The sequence below is a fragment of the Mirounga angustirostris genome, unplaced genomic scaffold (assembly GCF_029215605.1).
Source record: "Mirounga angustirostris isolate CCGP_5_RB_7025 unplaced genomic scaffold, mMirAng1.0.hap1 SCAF_7, whole genome shotgun sequence".
Classification (NCBI taxonomy): domain Eukaryota; kingdom Metazoa; phylum Chordata; class Mammalia; order Carnivora; family Phocidae; genus Mirounga; species Mirounga angustirostris.
Genome location: NW_026991715.1, coordinates 78,421,537 through 78,441,335, shown reverse-complemented (window position 1 = coordinate 78,441,335; position 19,799 = coordinate 78,421,537). Strand labels below are relative to the sequence as shown.

General features: G+C 35.7%; 1 long non-coding RNA gene across 1 annotated transcript in view; it reads left to right on the top strand.

Moving 5' to 3' along the window:
• LOC123860777 (uncharacterized) overlaps positions 1-19,799 on the top strand; it is a 165,721-nt gene that overhangs the window by 39,964 nt on the left and 105,958 nt on the right. The window contains exon 2 of the long non-coding RNA XR_006794866.3: positions 2,529-2,654. This is a non-coding gene — a long non-coding RNA (uncharacterized LOC123860777). The remainder of the gene's footprint in view (positions 1-2,528; positions 2,655-19,799) is intronic.

Here is a 19,799-nt window from a genome sequence, read left to right as displayed (position 1 = left end):
TGTGACTTTTTGCAAGATACTTAACCTCTCTGGAACTCAATGGTAAAAAAAAAAAAAAAAAGGAAATTATTTTGGGGAAGAAACAGTGAATTTTCCTCCAGAATTCATTCTTTGTGTATCTTTTATAGATGAACCCTGCATGTCAGGGACAGATTTATCTTTTGGAAGTGTTAAGAAAAAAAGATACGTAATAAAAAAATGAATAATTTGCTAGCTCCCTGTTCTCCAGGGCCTCGGAAGGAGGTTGGGTAGGTGAGGGACTCTAAAGGTTATACCACATTAATATCACAGTGATTCCCAGTACATCTACCTCAACCTACTCCATTATACACACACATATTTTAGTAGGGCTCCTGCTCTACAGCTAGAGACTACATTTCTTAGCCTCCCTTGTTGCTGTGACCATCTGACCATGTTCTAGCCAAAAGGAGAACACAAATAATATATGCAACTTTCAGATAATATCCTTTAAAAATCTTGCTTGTCTTCCATTTACTTTTTCCCTTTTTCCACTGACTGGGAAATGGCAATCGCTGGACATGGGAAACAGCCCCATCTTGGACTAAGCTCTACCTGGAGTCTGGCAGAGCTCTCTTGGGATAATCCACTCTGGATCACCCTAGGTATTAAATATTCCTTGAGGAAGAAATAAACATGTATTTATTTTTTTTTTAAGTTAATGTATATTTGGGTCTCTGTTAAAGTAGCTTAACCTATATCTTAACAAACATAAATACCTACATTTTAGTATTTTTATGAGGGTCAAAAGATATAGAGCATGTAAAATGCTCGCATGTGGTACTCTGCAAATACTAGCTCTCTTGTGGACAGAATTTTAAATTACCTAGTTTTTGGGGGCAAAGAAGTAATCCTAAAATCAATAGAGAGGTTAATGCTTGGAGAATTTTAAAGTAAAGTCATTCTAAAATTTAATTCAATTAACAGTTATTAGGTTTAGAATAAAGTCATTTTAAAATTTAATAAACAGTTAGTGGGTGTCATCATTGTTCCAGGAAATGTGCAAGCATCAGGAATACAAAATTAAATATAGTTTAGTATGATAAACATACTAATAAAGTATCGCCTATGTGCAAAAGTGAAATGTATTGTGTGGTTATTCAGATAAGAAAACATGAGCTAAATGTGTATTATTTCCTTGTCTACATAACTGTGTGATGTATTTCATTTATGCCTTCATGTTTTACTAGTTGTGATTTTTCAATATATAATTGAATTTCTACAATAGGAGAGGGGAAACATGCAATAATCATGTTCTTATTTCTAAATTATTAAAAAATAGTGGTAGAATTTATTCAGTTTGATCATGATTGTTTACCCAAAATAAAAATTGACAGAAATTTACTTGTGTATAGATAATTTTACTTGCTCAGTTATCTGAAAATAATACCTACATGGATTACTGACTATGGGACTTGCTTTCTTGACTAACCCTCTTATCCTATATATTTATTTATTTGTTTGTTTGTTTATTTATTTATTTAATTTTAGAGAGAGAGTGCCCATGTGAGAGAGTAGAGAGAGACTGGGGGAGGGGCAGAGGGACTGAGAGAGTCCTCAAGCAGACTCCCCACTGAGCAAGGAGCCCTACTTGGGGCTCAGTCCCAGGACCCTGAGATCATGACCTGAATCGAAATCAAGAGTCAGACGCTTAATTGAGTGAGCCACCCAGGTGCCCCTATAAATTTATTAACCCAAATTTTCCATAGTCTCTTTTCTGCTTTCTATAGTTGAGTAAGGGACACGTGGGGCTAGGTAGGGAGAGATAGGTAGGGGGCCATGGGATCAGGCTCACAAAATTCAAAATGTGGGAGATGAAAGGAAACCAGAGATAAGGGACAAACCTGACCATCCTGTCCTAGGTGTCAGAGGTGAGGTCTTGTTATAACAGCTACTTAATGACCAACCAAGAATTACCCGGATCCTAAAAAGGAAGTAAGCCATTGAAGGTGTTATCACTAGTCCTTACTCAATGGTGCTATCAATAGAGATGTTAAAAAGATTTAAGTTCCCTGGTTAGCTTTCTATAATAGACCATCCCTAAAAGCCCTCAGTGGCAACCCTGTCGGGACCCCTTTCACTCCTGAGAACTTTTTTTCTGTATCCTTGCTTAACAAACTTCTATCTCTTTACTCACTGTCCTTTGTCTGCAAGATTCATTCTTCGACTCAGTGAGACAAGAACCTCACTCTTCGGCGCATCACAGTTACTACCATAGAGACCCCAACTATTCAAATATTGGGTGATAACATTTTGTGATAAAAATAAAGGTAGTTAATTTTATGTAAATGTTTTGATTCTTGATATGTAAGATGGAAGGTTAAGTACAAATTTAGGAGGCTTAATCCTCCCTGTGAAAAATAAGGGAAGAGATATCCTACCTTCCCTTTTTTCAAACATTTACTTTAGAAAACTTGTGGTTATAAATTCTCTTTGAAATGTATGTAAATCTTTTTAAAGTCTAAATAAGCCTCTTGTCATTTTTATAATCCAGGAATATCTTTCTCTAGGACCTGGGAATCACGCGTTTGAAATGTAATCATTAAAGAAGATAGCACTCCTATATCCCAGTTTCTGTGGACAGGTAGGAGGAGCCCAAACTTAGCCAACTTGCAAAACTATCTCTGGTCATAAAGGTAAGAATTTAATTTGCCTTTGGGTAAATTCAATTAACTAGCACAATGAGTCATCTCAATTATCAGGTGAATTTAGAATGAACTATGCATGACAAATGGTGCTGTCAAGTCCTCTTACTTGAAACAATAGTTACTGTTTATCCTCACAACACAAATGAAATGCATTGTATCTGCTTGATTATGTAGAAGAGTGAGATTTCCTTTTGCCTTTGCAATCTCTTAGTGGATTGCCTATTATGCTCATCATATTCTTGTTTAATGCTTATTCAATAAGTATTTTCTCTCCTACCTGTGTGGAAACATTTTTCCAGGTTGGCAGAAGATTTTATTTTTACATTTCCCCAACAAAGGTGAACACAGATATTATCCATTCATATAACCATTCATATTTTTTTAAAGATTTTATTTATTTATTAGAGAGAATGAGAGACAGAGAGAGAGAGAGATTGAGGGAAGGAGTGGGAGGAGGGACAGAGGGAGAAGCAGACTCCCTGAGAAGCCAGGAGCCCAATGCTGAACTCCATCCCAGGACGCTGGGATCATGACCTGAGCCAAAGGCAGATGCTTAACCAACTCAGTCACCTGGGCGCCCCACCATTCATATTTTTTAATCTCTATACATGTACATATGTATTAGGTTCAGTCATTTGATACTGCTGTAAGTAAAAAAACAGTAGAATATCAGCAATTTCATGTGTTGCAACCTAAATTATGTGAGTATAGAGAAATGTGTGGAAGAATCTACATCATACTACTAAAATTAACTAATTAGTTGGGGAAAGATTACTGCATTTCCATTTATAGATCTATCCTCATATTTTTTAACTTGTGGTAAGTTTGTGTTACACTTTTTTTCTTACTTTACAAAGAATAAATTGATTAGGAAAAAGATGCTGATTGCATTTGCAACATAAACATCATTAATCAAGGCAGGGACACTTTCCCTTTTTCACATATATATACATGAATGATGTATGCAAGTTTCAGATTATATCCTTAAAAAAACCCTGCTTGTCCTACATTTCCTTTTTTCCTTTTTTCACTGGCCGGGAAATGACAGTAGATGGATATGAGAAATGACCCCATCTATTTATCTATCTATGTATCTATGTATCTATCTATCATGCAGCATTATATTAGCAGATATATGCATTATATATGTAAAATATATATATGATATATATATATATAAAATATATATTTTATAAGTTATATGTATATATGTAACTCCTAACATAAGGCTGTGTGAATATTTGTTAAATGAAAAAAATGCATGAATGAGTGAATGACCATAGCCAGAGAAGGTTTTGAGGAATAGTGAAAATTTAAAGAAGCTAAAATGGAATGAGTTGACAGATGTTTGGGGGTAGTAAAACAGAAACAGTATAAATAAAAATCTATTTTGAAAAGTTTGGCTAATAATAAGGCAGGTAAAGTAGACTTTAAAGTTGGTTAAAAGAGATCTTTTTGTAGAGTAGAGTTTAATATTGGTTAAAAGAGATCTTTTTTTGTAGTTTTAAGTTCCTGGAGCAAACACATTTGCACACTTATTAACATTATTTTGGGTGGCAAGGAACTGAAGAAAGAGGCAGAGACAGGATAACTAAAAGCTGTAGATCACTGAGAAAGCAGGTCTAATCTTGAATTGGTTCATACAAAATTCCTACATTGTTATGAAAAAGAAGGAAAGGTTTCAGATGGAGGTTTGTTTGTAGATCTGTTGGAAGACTGGGAAGATTTCCGCTGATGATGACTTTTCCATCTCTGTGAGGGATGAAGATGAGATATGATGCATCTCTCTTTAATGCTACACTGGTTCTTGCTGAGCTTAATATCTACACAAGCAGAGATGGTATCTTACATGCTTTCAAAGTTACAACTTTCAGTTGTCATTTGCATGCCCAGCTAATAATTCCAAAGCATGTCATTTTGCCTGGTTGCCTGGGACAGGTGGTTTTTAGCCTTACTTACACATGTCCAAATAAACTCTGTATGGACAGCCTTGAAGCTGATTCCAGATCACCAGCCTATTCTCACCTTTTCCTCTTGGTGAGTTTTTATTTGGGATCCTTGGTTTCTTGCCTCAGTCAGGACCACCTGCTTTAAAAAGGAGATGAATTCTGGATTCCTTTTCTTCCAGAGGCTCTATATCTATTGCTGTTCAGTAGGAAGCTGGAAAGAACTCCAGCTATTTCACACAACAAATGGCTTAATAAAGGGGATTTAAAAAACCATTAGAAGGCTTGGGAAAGAAGTTAGGGAGGCCACTGTATCATTTAGGAAATCAGAAAATGTTCAGATTATAAAAAAATCAATGCCACTGATTTCACCGCCCCCTGCACTAAAGCAGGTGATTTCTTTGGACGATACCAGGAAGCTGCTGGCAAAATCTCGATGCTCAGGCCTTGGTAAATGCCATCCACAGCCATGAGAATAATAATTGTTGTTGCTTTTCCTATGCCTTCCAGAATTACATTAGTTCCTCTCATTGGCAGAATCTAACCTAGGACCATACTGGCAGGAATTCTTGAAAATGTTCTTGAAGTTCCCAGGCTTCCAGCCCCTATGATAAAAGGAGACCACAGAAGGGGGAAAACGGGGCACAGTGGCCAAAACAATTTCACACAGTCCAGCACATTTCTCAGCCAAATTACTCACATTCTTTCCCAGGGAACAGTTCCCATTTGACCTACAGTAGGAGATAGTGAATATATATTCTCTGAGTAAGACAATGTTAATTCAAGGGAGACCCTATGAGAAATATAGGTCAGTGAGTTGAAGCTAGTCAAACATTAGAGGGCTGGGTTGATTTGCCTCCAGCTGACATTAGCATAACTCCTTAGCAATAGCCCAAAAGGCATGGCAAATTAGTGTAGGAGTCATTTGCGGAGTTGCCAAGCAGAAACTCAGTAATATATCCATACTTCTCCTGACTCCCACCAAGTTGTTTGAAAGCCAAAATAGGGGGAAAGGAAGTACCAATTTCAAAGCATCACTAAAGAGTTGCATTCAGAATAAGTTACACTTCTCTATAAAGGTAGCTCTGTTGCATGTAATAATTTAGCAAAGATAATTTGTAAGAAAGGTTAAGCCACTGCCTTCGGCTCAGGTCATGATCCTGGAGTCCCGGGATCGAGTCCCGCATCAGGCTCCCTCCTCGGCGGGGAGTCTGCTTCTCCCTCTGACCCTCCCCCCCTCTCATGTGCTTTCTCTCTCTCATTCTCTCTCTCTCAAATAAATAAATAAAATCTTTAAAAAAAAAAGTTCAAGATAAAAAAAATGTATAGGTGGGATTGCTTTGAAGAATTTGACTTAAAGCAACTTTGTGAACTAACATTGCTAAGGAATGTAGAAATTTAAGAAAGTTTGAGCAGGATGAAAACACTAAAATTTATCTTTACTCAGTCCACAAAGTACCATTACAGTTAAACTTAGTAGTGAAACTTTGGAAAAGCTGGGAATACTATAATAAAATCAGTGAGTTTTATGAAACCATGACCAACCTCTTCAATTTTATGAAATGTCAAGAATTTTTTATTTCTGGATTTAAATCTGAATGTCTTAGATATCCTGCCACTTAACTTCTTCCACAAGAATATTGGCAAGCATACCAAATAACTATCTTGCTTTGTAGGAGCCTTATTTTATTTCTGTTTAGGGAAAAGTCCATATTCTAAGAAGAAGATGGTGATCATAACAGGACCATTAGATGCTTGATCTGAGACTGATGGAAAAAAAATGGAAGACTTAAAACATATTTTTTAGTTTTAAGAGGAACTGAAATTTAAAGGTCATGCTTGGCAATGTTAGAACTTCTGTCTTAGTAAAATACACAGTTTAAGACATACAGCTCATGGGAATGGCAAAATAAAAAGCTCTGAATCTCACCTTTTTTGTTTTCACAGTCGAACAGATTTCCCATTTGTTTATACTCTGCAGTCTAAGAAATGTGAAAATCTGCTTTTTTAAAAAAGCATTACTTCTAAACTTATCAATGTAAAAGGAACCTTCTCAAAAATTGAGAATTTGTTTATTAGTTACCTGTCCTAAAATCTTCTGTAAGAGGTTTTATAATTTAAGATCAAGAGCAATTTAATCTGACATATATATCATATGATAATATATCATATATATGTATACATTGTCCATTCTATTTAAAAAATATTCATAAGATACGTCCTGTGTTGGATACATTGATAGTTATGCTTAGGTTCTTGGACTCATAGAATATCATTTATGTGGTCAAAAATAATTTATTAAGTTGTAGCCTTAAAAAAAATTAGCAGCAATAGTTATTATTTTAATTTAGTTGCTTTAGTAAAATATTTTACTTTGTGCAAAATGCATAAATCAAAGGAAATGCATATTATTCTTTTCTCTCAGGTAACCATGAGCATGAAAAGATAAGCTGCTTGATCCAGAAGAGTATCTCTAGTTTCACTTAGTGGCAGTATATACTTCTTTCAGCAAAACTATGTAGAATTAATTAAGTTTTGACTGATAGATTAGAAAATCTAAGTTAAATATTAAATAATTAAATCTTGAAATTAAGTATTAAAATTAAAATTAAATTGAAATTAAATATTAAAATTTAGTAAGAAGGTGAAGCTTAGGAGTGCTTTGCCAAGTGAAATGAGCACAGCATTTAGAAGTGTATGAACATTCATGATTCAATGAAAATAAGGAGGCTGATCTGGCTAGAGGAGTGGCTCTTTCATTGGAGAGAGTAACAATTAAAATCTCCAGATATGTGAAGGCTCCATATAGATCTTTCTTTCAAGCCTTTATAGCATTTCTGTTTGTGTCCTTCACCTAGTTCTTATTTTACATTATTCTCCAATTTATATGTTAATTTACATGAAATCTATACTGATCAAGTAAACTCTTATGGGCCAGAACCATATTTCATTCTTCTTTATAATTCTCAGTTGTGCGTGGCACAGTGCATATTATAAGCATGCAATAAACATTGCTGTCGGCATGGTTGATTAGGACAGTATGTTGGTAGTGATGATGGTGGATAGGTAGATTAAGATGTGATTGTGTAATTGCTTGGATACCAGTTTTATAACTTTAAATACAATTTAGGACCATGGCATTAGAGGCCAGAATTTATCATGAAAGAATTTCAAAGGTAGAAATATCAAGGTATTTGATGACTAAGTCTAGGTAAGAAGGGCACAGTTGGCACAAGTAATAGTTGAAAATAAAGGGATGGCTGGAAGGGAAGCTAGTTGGTCAAGAAAGAAGATTAAAAGTTAGTTTTAGTAAATTTGTCTTAACAATGAAGAAAGTGAAAATACAAAGTATATCATTTAAGATTGGAAACTGATTTTATACAAACAGTGAGGATAGAAATATAGGTTTGGGATTCATTGCCCTCCAGTTTAGATATGATAAGGCAAGAAAGGATGTTCTAGTTCTCTTTCATGGAAAGAATAAAGAGAAAAGCAAAATACACATATTCCATAATGTGGCATATGTATTCCTGGAAAACCTTATATTCTGCCAAATTGTACACTACACAGAAGGCTTATATGAAAGATAGAATTGGGGACAAACCCATCAAACTGCAATTTTGTAAACAGAGCACAAACAGAAAGAAAAACAATACTATTTTTTTAAAATATTTTATTTATTTGAGAGAGAGAAAGAGAGAGTGTGAAAGAGAGAGATCATGAGCAGGGGGGAAGGGTAGAGGCAGAAGCAGACTCCCCGCTGAACGGGGAGCCTGATGTGGGACTCGATCCCAGGACCCTGAGATCATGACCTGAGCTGAAGGCAGACACTTAACCGACTGAGTTACCCAGGCACCCCAACAGTACTAATTTTAATAAACACTGACAGGTTTTTAAAAAGGCAAATTCCTGGGCGCCTGGGTGGCTCAGTTGGTTAAGCGACTGCCTTCGGCTCAGGTCATGATCCTGGAGTCCCTGGATCGAGTCCCGCATCGGGCTCCCTGCTCGGCAGGGAGCCTGCTTCTCCCTCTGGCCCTCCCCCCTCTCATGTGCTCTCTGTCTCTCATTCTCTCTGTCTCAAATAAATAAATAAAATCTTTAAGAATAAATAAATAAATAAATAAATAAATAAATAAATAAATAAATAAAATCTTTAAAAAAATAAAAAAAATAAAATAAAAATAAATAAAAATAAAAAGGCAAATTCCTAATAAATTAATAAATTGTACCATAAACAAGCATTTTAAAAAACAATAAAAGCTTGATGGGAGGTGTATAAAGAAAGATGTGGAGTTACACAGACAAGAGAAAATTACAAAGATTGGGGAGAAGTAGGTAATAAAGACTACATAAGGGGCCAAACCGAGCCAAGGTAAAGAACACCTGGTGACCTGGTTAAATCCTCTTTAGTGGTTTGCTGTGATTTAGCTGTGTGGGGTAGACAGAATAACAGGCTCCCCAAAATGACCATATCCTAATTCCTAGAACCTGTACATAGATTAGCTCACATGGCAAAATGGAAGTCCTTACATGTCCAGATTTGGAGATTGAGAGATTGTCCTAGATTATCTGAGTACCCCCATTCTAATGACAGGGGTCCTTAAAAGCAGAGATTCTTTCCTGGCTGTGGTCAGAGGGAGATGTGAATAGTAAAGAAGTTCAGAGACGTATGTTGCTGGCTTTGAAGTGAGAGTGAGGGGACCTCAAGGCAAGAAATGTGGGCAGCCTCTAGAAACTGGGAAAATCAAGGAAACAGATTCTCCTCTAGAGCCTGGGTAAAGGAATGCAGGCACTTTGATCTTAGCCCACTGAGATCCAAGATCAGTGTCAGACTACAACTGTAGCTAGTACTACTACTACTAATGTTACTACTACTATTACTGCTATCAATCTGCTAGGGGAAATTTGTGTTTTATGCCACCAAGTTTGTGATGATTTATGATGCAGAAATAGAAAACTAATACAACAGGGCGCCTGGGTGGCTCAGATGGTATATGTGCTGCCGAAGCGAGCACATGGGTGGCTCAGATGGTTAAGCTTCTGCCTTTGGCTCAGGTCATGATCCCAGGGTCCTGGGATCGAGTCCTGCATCGGGCTCTCTGCTCCTTGGGAGCCTGCTTCTCCCTCTGCCTCTCTCTCTCTGTCTCTCATAAATAAATAAATAAAATTAAAAAAAAAAAAAAAACTAATACAACATTTTTCGGTATTTTGCATTTCTTTCAGATGCTATTAGTGGTACAATAAAATATTAATTGGCTAGAAAAAGTCATACATCATCCAAAGTAAATTTTACATCATATTAACTTTATATTAATTTATACTAATAGTGTGGAGAGTCAGTCATTTGCGTTTTAGAAACATGTGAAGGCAGAAGGGACTGCCCTAAAAACTGATATTTGGAGAAGGTCCTCATTTAAAAAGCAGTTGAAAAAAGTGAAGTAAGTAAAAAGGCAGGACAAATGAAACATAAAAGTAAAATTATATTTTATCCAGTTTGGCCTATGGGATAAGGGTCTTATGATCGTGTAAGTAGAGAATTCTATCAATGTTGAATGGTCATAGAGAAATTTTTCAGGTGTTTCATCTTATCACTAGGGTTGTCAGATAAAATGCAGGTTGCCCAGTTAAATTTGGATTTCAGATAAGCAGCACATAATTTTTGTTTGAGTGTAGTATATCCCATACAGTATTTGGAACATATTTATACTAAAAAGTTATCCATTGTTTATCTGAAATTCACACTTACTTACGTAAGTGTTCTATATTTTTATTTGCTTAGTCTGGCAATCCTACTTGTTTTTAAAATTCTTAAATTTAAGACTTTTATTATTAATGCATCAAAATCATAAGAAACTTTCAAGTTAGGAATTTGAAGTTTCACTTTACTTAAAAAATCTCTTAATAAATTTATGGTGTACCTTATACATCATCTTAAAATCATGGAAATAGGTATAAGCTTTTCTTATAAATTTTTTGGTATTCTGCATGCTTCAGATTTATAGCTAATTGTTAATTGATATTTATATTTAATTGTCTAATATATAGTACATGTAGGTCTATGTTCTTATGATCTATGATAGTGAAAACACTGAGTGAAAAGAATTCATTCTGTAGCATGTTACATGAAGGTAAAGCAAATTTGTTTAATTTTTGTTGTGTCAGGCAGCCTGTATTTGAAAATTAGGTGAGCAGTAGAGCAGGTTTGCATGTTCCTGTGTAGTGTGCAGAAGGTGCAGTGATTCCAAAGAGAGTCTGATGCGGACAGACTTTTCAACCATGACTTTACACTATAACTGATCTTCAACTTGATACCTTTTATTTTTTTTTAATTTATTTTTAATTTTTAAAAATTTTTAAAATTTATTTTATTATTTTTTTAAGATTTTATTTATTTATTTGATAGAGACACAGCGAGAGAGGGAACACAAGCAGGGGGAGTGGGAGAGGGAGAAGCAAGCTTCTCACTGAGCAGGGAGCCTGAGGTGGGGCTCGATCCCAAGACCCTGGGATCATGACCTGAGCCAAAGGCAGACGCCTAATGACTGAGCCACCCAGGCACCCCAACACCTTTTATTTTTTTTTAAGATTTTATCTTCTTATTTTAGAGACAGAGTGTGAGCTGGGTGGGGGGGGGAGAGCAGAAGGAGAAGGACAAGCAAACTCTGTGCTGAGCACGAGCTCCATGCAGGGCTTGATCTCCAGGCCCTGAGATCATGAGCTGAGCCAAAATCAAGAATCTGACGCTTAATTGACTGAGCTACCTAGGCGCCCCTCCAATCACTTGACACCTTAAGTGTCCAAACACTTTTACTCAAAATTCTAATTATTTGTATTTTTATTTCTTTGTGTTTTCTTACTTTTAAAGTTTTTCTTTTTTTCTCTACACATGCTCCACACTTGTAAAAGTCTCTGGACTTTTAAATCTTTATTCTGCAAAATATATTTCAATTTATATACACCAGGAAATGTATACATATTGTGAACTGATGAGTTTCTAAATGTGTGACTTTACCAACTTAGGCAAACAGTACCAGGAAAATCAGGAAGAAAAGTATCAGTATTCTGTAGTTTCCATATGCATTTATGCAGAAATTTTCTGGCCATAAACATCTTCAAATAAACTAAGCTTTCAGGTAAGTCTGAATAAATTTACTCTGTGGTTTATATCATAGACTAGTAAGTGACAATAAATGCTTTCAGCATGCCAAGGTGGCACAATGGAAGGGAAGTTTTATTTAAAATTGATAAATGGGAAATATTCTTCTATGTAAATGATCCAAATATCATCCATTGATGGCCACAATTGTCTCCAAACTGAAGATGAAAACTAAAAGAATCTTCTGAAAGAGGACTTCTAAAAATACATATATAAATTAGCAAGACAGTTTCTGTTAACCAACTCTACATGAAGCTTGCCTGATTCATTCTGGCTATTTTTTTGAAAAAATAGGTGAAAGAGTTGCACACAACTTTGTGTTATTTCTTTGCCTTCTTCTTTTTCCTTTTTCCATATTTGTAGTTTTATTTTTTATACTTTGTCCTACTTACAAATTAAATACAAAGCATAGGGAACAGTACAGTAATCTTGGAGAAATACTTTCATAAGATATTTGACATGAAATTGAACACCTCCCCCCCGACTTAATGAAAAGAGTGTCAATGGAGTACAGACTGAAGTACAAAGGGCAGTATTTCCCAGAAGCTGTGAAGGATTGAAAAGTATCTCATTTTGTGGCATTCTATTTGGTATCATATTACTTTGTACTGCCTAAGGATTCTTAAGAAAAAGAGAGAAAAGAATTGCAATCTTTTATTTCATGACCACCAACATCTGTGGGAGTTTCTGTAGTAAATGATCAATAGCAGCCATATTTAAAGGCAGAAAAATGATGTTGTATGTGTGTGTATTTTGTATGTTGTGACAATTTTTTCAACAAAAAGTCCCTTTTCACTTATATCTGATAAATGGGCTTTAAGACTTCATAATCAAAAGTATTCTCTCAAGTCATATTTAAGGAAGCAAAGGTTTCCAGCTATAAATAGTCACAACTTTAAAACAGATGTTTTTCGAAGTTCACTTGTATTTGGTTGGTTGCTATTAGGAATAGATTTTCACTTATAGGGCTCCTGGGTGGCTCAGTTGGTTAAGCGACTGCCTTCAGCTCAGGTCATGATCCTGGAGTCCCGGGATCGAGTCCCGCATCGGGCTCCCTGCTCGGCAGGGAGCCTGCTTCTCCCTCTGACCCTCCTCCCTCTCATGCTCTCTGTCTCTCATTCTCTCTGTCTCAAAAAAATAAATAAAATCTTTAAAAAAAAAAAGATTTTCACTTATATTTAATGTTAGAAATCATGATTTCATTCCAAGTAGAGTCTGAAACAGAACTAAAGATATCAAATAGTAAGATGAACTATATTTCCAAATATTTTGGAATTGTAGATTAGGATTCCAGAATCCATTTATTTATTTCTTATCCCCTTCCCTTGCCACATGTTACCAAAAGTAGCATATCCATCCATGAAGGAATAAGGGGTTTTGTTTCAAAAACATCTAGGTTTGAACGGGGTTTACTTTTGGCAAGTTCCTTGCCATCACTGAGCTCTGTTTACCTTTGTAAAGCAGGGATAATGATAGTGTCCTATTGTTGCGAGCAGTTCTCCATAATTTCTTTTCTTTTTTCTTTTTTTCTTCACATTTGTGTATGGTCTGGGTTTTCTGAAGAAAAATCACTGGAAAACGTTGTTAAAGGATGATTACTAGCAAACATGCTTTGAAAGCTTGAGTTGGTATATTGTTCCAAAAAATATTTAGAGACTTTTCTCCCCTGAGGCCATTTGCTGTTCCCGCTTTGGGAGGCTGGGACTTTGCCTTCTCAGGAAAAGATTTATTTACATTCCTGCTTAAAGGTTTTCTCTCTTTCTCTATCTATCTATCTCTAAGGAAAGGAGATACAGATCTGTCAACAGTCCTATACAACTTCAGAATCTCATAAATTCAGGGTTCCTGCTATTTGGTGCAAACCCAGCGTAAGCACAGGGTAACATCAGGCTCTTACCATTGCTTCCCAGTGGAGATTGGAGTTTGGGGAACCAGTGCTAAGGTGTAATAATATATTCTCTGATCCAGAAAACTTATGTATCCTATTAGAACATGAATCAATTTCTATCTATCATCTATCTATCTATCTATCTATCTATCTATCTATCTATCTATCTATCTTCTATCCACACACACATCAGCCATTCCACGTCCTACCTAAGAGAATCTAGAATCTTTGTTCAATGGCAATGTGCCCAGCCTCAGAGGATGATGCATGTTTCAATTGCTAGCATGGGCTTAGATAGACCAGGCACCTTTTCCTCCAGTTAAGTTAGAGTTAGGTTAACTATAACCTAAGATATCAAAGGAGAAGTCAGCCAAATCAATGGTAGTTCTATGAAAGGTTTTCCTTGTAAGTGAGAAAGTGTCATATTAGGAGACTCTTATTTCCCTCCCAATTATTTGCATTTTGAAGTTTGTCTTATGAGGATGTGATGCATGGAGGTGCAGCAGACATGTTGTGACCATTAGAAACAAGTATGAAGAAGGAAACCAACAGACTGGGGATGGAAGAACAGAAGAATGTCAAATCAGTGAGCAAAAGAGCAATGTTCTGGATGACATCGTTAAGCTGCTCAATCAATCATGAACTCATTCCTTTGGAACTTTTCGTTAAATATAAAAGTGCTCCCTGAAATTCAGACAAGCTCTTGTTATTTTCATTTACTTAGTACTAAGTAATACAAGAATCTAGGAATTGTGACGATTAAATGAAATGAGAAATAAAATAACTAGTATAGGACCTAGTAATTGCTTAGCTAAAAAGAAAAAAGAAAAAAGAAAAAAAAATGCTGTCACTGCCGCTGCTACTGCTAATGGGGATTATTTCAGGTCTGAGCACCTGTGGGTGTATTGTCTAAGTGTCTGTATCCTAGATCTGGGGCACTAGTTTGGGAGGGTTATGAAACAGGGGTTATATAATCACAAGGACAGAAATGGGGCATGTTGGTAAGTGAGAGGAACGTCAGGGTAAAATATAAAAGGGGTAATACTTAATTAGAGCAATTATTCTCAAACAGGAACCCTTTATGCGCTTTTTTAAAGAGATTATTTATTTATTTATTTATTTATTTATCAGAGGGAGAGAGAGCACAAGCAGGGGGAACAGTGAGCAGAGGGAGAGAGAGAGAAGCAGCATCCCCACTGAGCAGGGAGCCTGATGTGGGGCTCGATGGACCTAAGCTGAAGGCAGACACTTAACTGACTGAGCCACCCAGGCACACCTTCCTTTTATTCTTCTTTCCCCCCCACCCCCCCATCAATAATTTTTATTATTGGTCCTTCTTGGGGATTTTTTATTTTTAAACAATTTGTCTACCAATATATTTTCTCAGGTACTTAGACAAAAGGACACAACTGCTTTGATTCTGATCAGCAAAGGTAATGAACTTGTTATTTACCCGACCAAATCACTGTAATTTGCATTGGATATTTAAAAACAAGGTATTTATTATTAGCTTTTGAAGCTTTAATGTAGCTATGGTTTCTGATAGGCTTTTACAAATGCTGCAAGGAGCTTCCAGGCCCTGTTCTTTTAAGGATCTTTGGGGCGGCTGGGTGGCTCAGTCCTTAAGCATCTGCCTTCGGCTCAGGTCATGATCCCAGGGTCCTGGGATTGTGCCCTGCATCGGGCTCCCTGCTCAGTGGGAAGCCTGCCTTTCCCTTTCCCACTCCCCCTGCTTGTGTTCCCTCTCTCACTTGTCTCTCTCTGTCAAATAAATAAATAAAATCTTAAAAAAAAATAAATAAAAAGAACTACCAGATTTGAAGACTGCACCATCCAACGAGGACAAAAATTCAGTGACTTCCCCAAACTAATTAACATTACATTACAAGTCCTGATTATTCTTACTTACTTTTTCACAAAATGCTCCAAAGAGTTTTAAAAAGACACAGAAAGTATTTTTGTATTTAGATAAGCCTTTTAAAGTATAAAGTAAGACCACAAAGCAGTGTGACAGGTTTTCTTCTGTCACTTGTAAACTCTAGAGAAGGCAATCCTCAGAACCGTGGAAGTCCTGTGGAAATATCTTCATTTACAATCAGGATAAACTGCATCCAACCAGGCGTCAAGGGACCTGGATCCTAGCTGCCATCCCGCATGGTGTGATCCTGAACAAGTCTCTCAACTTCTGGATAGCAGAAGCCCCATCACAGGACGAAAGGGGCTGACTGAGGTCATCTTTAAGATCTCTTCCAGCTCTGTTATTTTGTAATGCCATGAAATCGGACTAACATGTTCCAAACTGTTTAGATGTTAGAGCTTACATTGAACACTGTACAGTACTTTTAAAATTCCTACTTCTTTTTTGAGTCCTGTTCTCAAATTTTTTTTTCATGTTCTTCAGTGCACTGAAATAGATTTTCCACATGAAAAGGCAAATTATGTCTGAGTATTATTATGAAATAGTGTTGACCTCATCAGCCCCTCAGTGGGTCTTACCGGCTGTTTTTGGTTCTAGAGATCATACTTTGAGAACAATTGATTTAAGGAACAAGGGGGTGGGAGGGAAATGCATTAGTGTGTCAAAAATCTCCCTAATATCCTGACAGGCTAATAGAATAAAGATATCACATCAAGCCCATTAAAAGAGAGGGCTGTTTATTTGCATTCATCAACCATCCATCCCAATAATCCGAGTTCTTGTTCCCAGTGGTCAATGTTATGATGTAGACATCTTTCATTTGGATGGATATTGTTGGAGTAGGTGTGATGGTTGTGAATCTTTAACCTTTGATTCATGGTATCTGGGTCTTCTAGTGTAGTTGAGTGGAGAAACCAAGAAGTTTTTGAGTTTTATTAAGTCATTCAAACAAAGTCCTTACTGCAGCAGATTCAGGTTGTTACCCAAGCTTCATCTTTTTCTTGTGTTATTATTCCTTTTCTGTCATCCAATGCAGGGGTCTGCTGCATGTTTTTCCTTCTCCCCACAGGCTTACATTAGAAGCAGGCAGGAGTATTTTTGCATTATTTATTTATAACATCTGCTTTGTGGAGACGGGAGTAATTCTTGTTGACTCAACTATTTTATCGTGAGATATAAAGTTCAGTAACACCCAAAGCTAAAACATTTTTGTGGTCAGCAGTTACTGACTGGTACAAAGTTATTACTTTTATGTACTTATCACAGTACTTTCAGCTCAGGAACTGCTGACATTTGTTTTTCTTATCCCAAGTTAAGAAAATCACACACAAGCCTGTAAGAACTCAGCTTGGTATGGTAAGTAAAGTTGAGATTTAATTTCTAGAGGCTAAAGAATGCCTCTTTATCCAGAGCATGATGCTCTTTACTGATGTATTAGAAACTTTGTATACTCTTACTAATAATGTGATACTAATTTTTATACTGGTTTCAATCTTTATTTTGTTTTTTATATTTAAATATATTTCATTTTTGTCTCATCTACTATTATTTATTGTTGATTATATCTTATTGATCCCTACTAACCACTGTAATTTTTTAAATATGGTATTGTATAAGTAAAAAAATAAATGTCTAACAGTGACTTCTCATATGCTACTCTGTTCAAATTCTCACTTTAACCCAATTTTTTCCTCTGATGGCAATTTTAAATTGTAAGTCTGATGGTGTGTCTCTGATACTTATATATAAAGATTCATGCACAAGACCATGTTTTTCTTAGACCATGATTGTCACAGCTATGTGATCCCTGAAACTGAAATAGGCAATGGCATTTTGGGGATAAATGACTGAACAAACAATGAAAATATGAGATAATACTACCAAAAATCCTCAGGAAATTTTACCCACGGGACATAAAATCCTCCTAGTCATAAATCACATAGTGGTTTTTCTTTCATGTGAAAATTGGTAGAGAACACTAATACATTTAGACAATTGATTCTAAGCAATGCATGCTGAAGGCCACTGCGAAGACCTCGTGTGTTTTGTACTAAGGAAGAATGAATAATGCTTTTAAGAGCCATACATTTCTTTAGAGATTTAGATGTCTGCTTATAAGATTGCAAGATTTAATTGGAACTCTTCTAGTGTAAGACTAAGTTAATTTTAACTTTTAAAAATTTCTCCATTGGAGAAGATATATACCTAGTTTGAGCAAATCATATAGTAATTTTGGAGCAAGGATAGGACACCGTCACATAAGGAAGTGGCAACATGAGCAGCGCATAGAGAGATATTTAGTCTTTTTTCCTATATCTCCTCTCTTGTATTTCCTTTCCTGTATCCTCTACACTCCCAGTCTCATTACACAACAAGTGGTTCTAGAATGTAGTGAGTGGGGGATGAAGCATAGAATTTGTAGCAAATCCCTTCAAGGAGTGTAAGAGTCTTTTCTAGGTTGTCATTCATACATGAAAAACTTAAAGAATTCATATGTAAATCTGGGAGTGTCTGAAAGGTATTGACCCCACATAGAATGTAAATTATTCCTTTCATTCTATCTTTTAGGGACCAATAATATTTAATGAGAAATTAGCAAAGCATGCTCATTCTTACTTTATTCTTTCAGGATATGTTGTGTATGTGTATATATATATACATACATACACATAAATATATATATATGTACATATATATGATATATATCAGATTCTCATTTTAGTATAAAAATCCAGTGATTACTTCTACAAGATGTTTATTTAGAACAAATATTCTATTACAAAAAAGTGATTATTTCCTAACTTTTTAGAATAAAAATTATCCCCTCCCCACCCATTGTATAGAGAAGTTTTCAGAGTATTTCTTTTCCCTGGATATAAGATCAGAGAAAAACCCCAGGTACTAAAACATTAGACTTTAAAAATTCTGCTCTAAGCACATGATTATGTGCTATAATACAGTTTTAATTTGTTACACTTAAGTTCTTTTTTTTAAATTTCAGATTTATTGACTATTTTTTAAACATTATTGAGTTATATATTACAAATCATAAAATGCACCCATTTTAAGTGTATTATCTGATAATTTTCAGTAAATTTAAAGAGTTGTAGAGCCATTAGCACATTCCAATTTTATAATCTTTCCATAAACCCAAAAAGATTCCCTGTGCCTATTTTCAATGAATCCTCATTCCCACTGTCATCTTCAGGCAACCACTAATCTACACATGTCTTTAAAGATTTTTCCTTCTGGGGGCGCCTGAGTGGCTCAGTCGTTAAGCATCTGCCTTCGGCTCAGGTCATGATCCCGGTGTCCTGGGATCGAGCCCCGCATCCGGCTCCCTGCTCCGCAGGAAGCCTGCTTCTCCCTCTCCCACTCCTTCTGCTTGTGTTCCCCCTTTCACTTTGTCTCTCTCTGTCAAATAAATAAATAAAATCTTTAAAAAAAATTTAAAAAAAAAAGATTTTTCCTTCTGAACCATTCATATACATGGAGTCATATACTATTTAGTCTTGCATCTGAGTTCTTTAGCTTAGCATAATGTTTCTGAGGTTTATCCATGTTATAGAATGATATATCAGTAGTTTGTTCCTTTTTATTGCAGAATAGTATTCCATTGTATGGATATACCACTGTATGTTTAGAAACTTATCAGTTGATCGCCACTATGAATAATATTGCTGTGAACATTCATATACAAATCCTTGTGTGGACATATATTTCTATTTATTTTGCATAGGTGCTTAGGAATGGAACTGCTGAATCATATGATATATTTATGTTTAACTTTTTAAGAAACTGCCAAGAGGTTTTCCAAAGTGACTGCACTGTTTTCCATTATTATTAACAATTTACAAAGGTTCCAGTTTTCTACATTCTTACCAACACTCATTATTATATGTCTTTTTGATTATAGCCATTCTAGTGGTTATGAAATGACCCCTCACTGTGGTTTAAATTTACATCTCTCAAATGACTAATGAGATTGAGCATGTGTTTATTAGACAGTCATAAATCTTTTCTAAATGTCAATTTAAATAGTAATTTTCGGTGACTGCAAGTTGACAGTAAGGTAGAGGATCTTGTTGAATTTACCTTTAAATCTTCTTGATGGTCAGCCTCCCAGGCTTTTTATGATAAAATGCTACTTTGCTCTTCAGTGAGATAAATGAACCTTTCTAAGATCTAATACTGTAATAATATATGCTCTCTTCTGCTTACACTA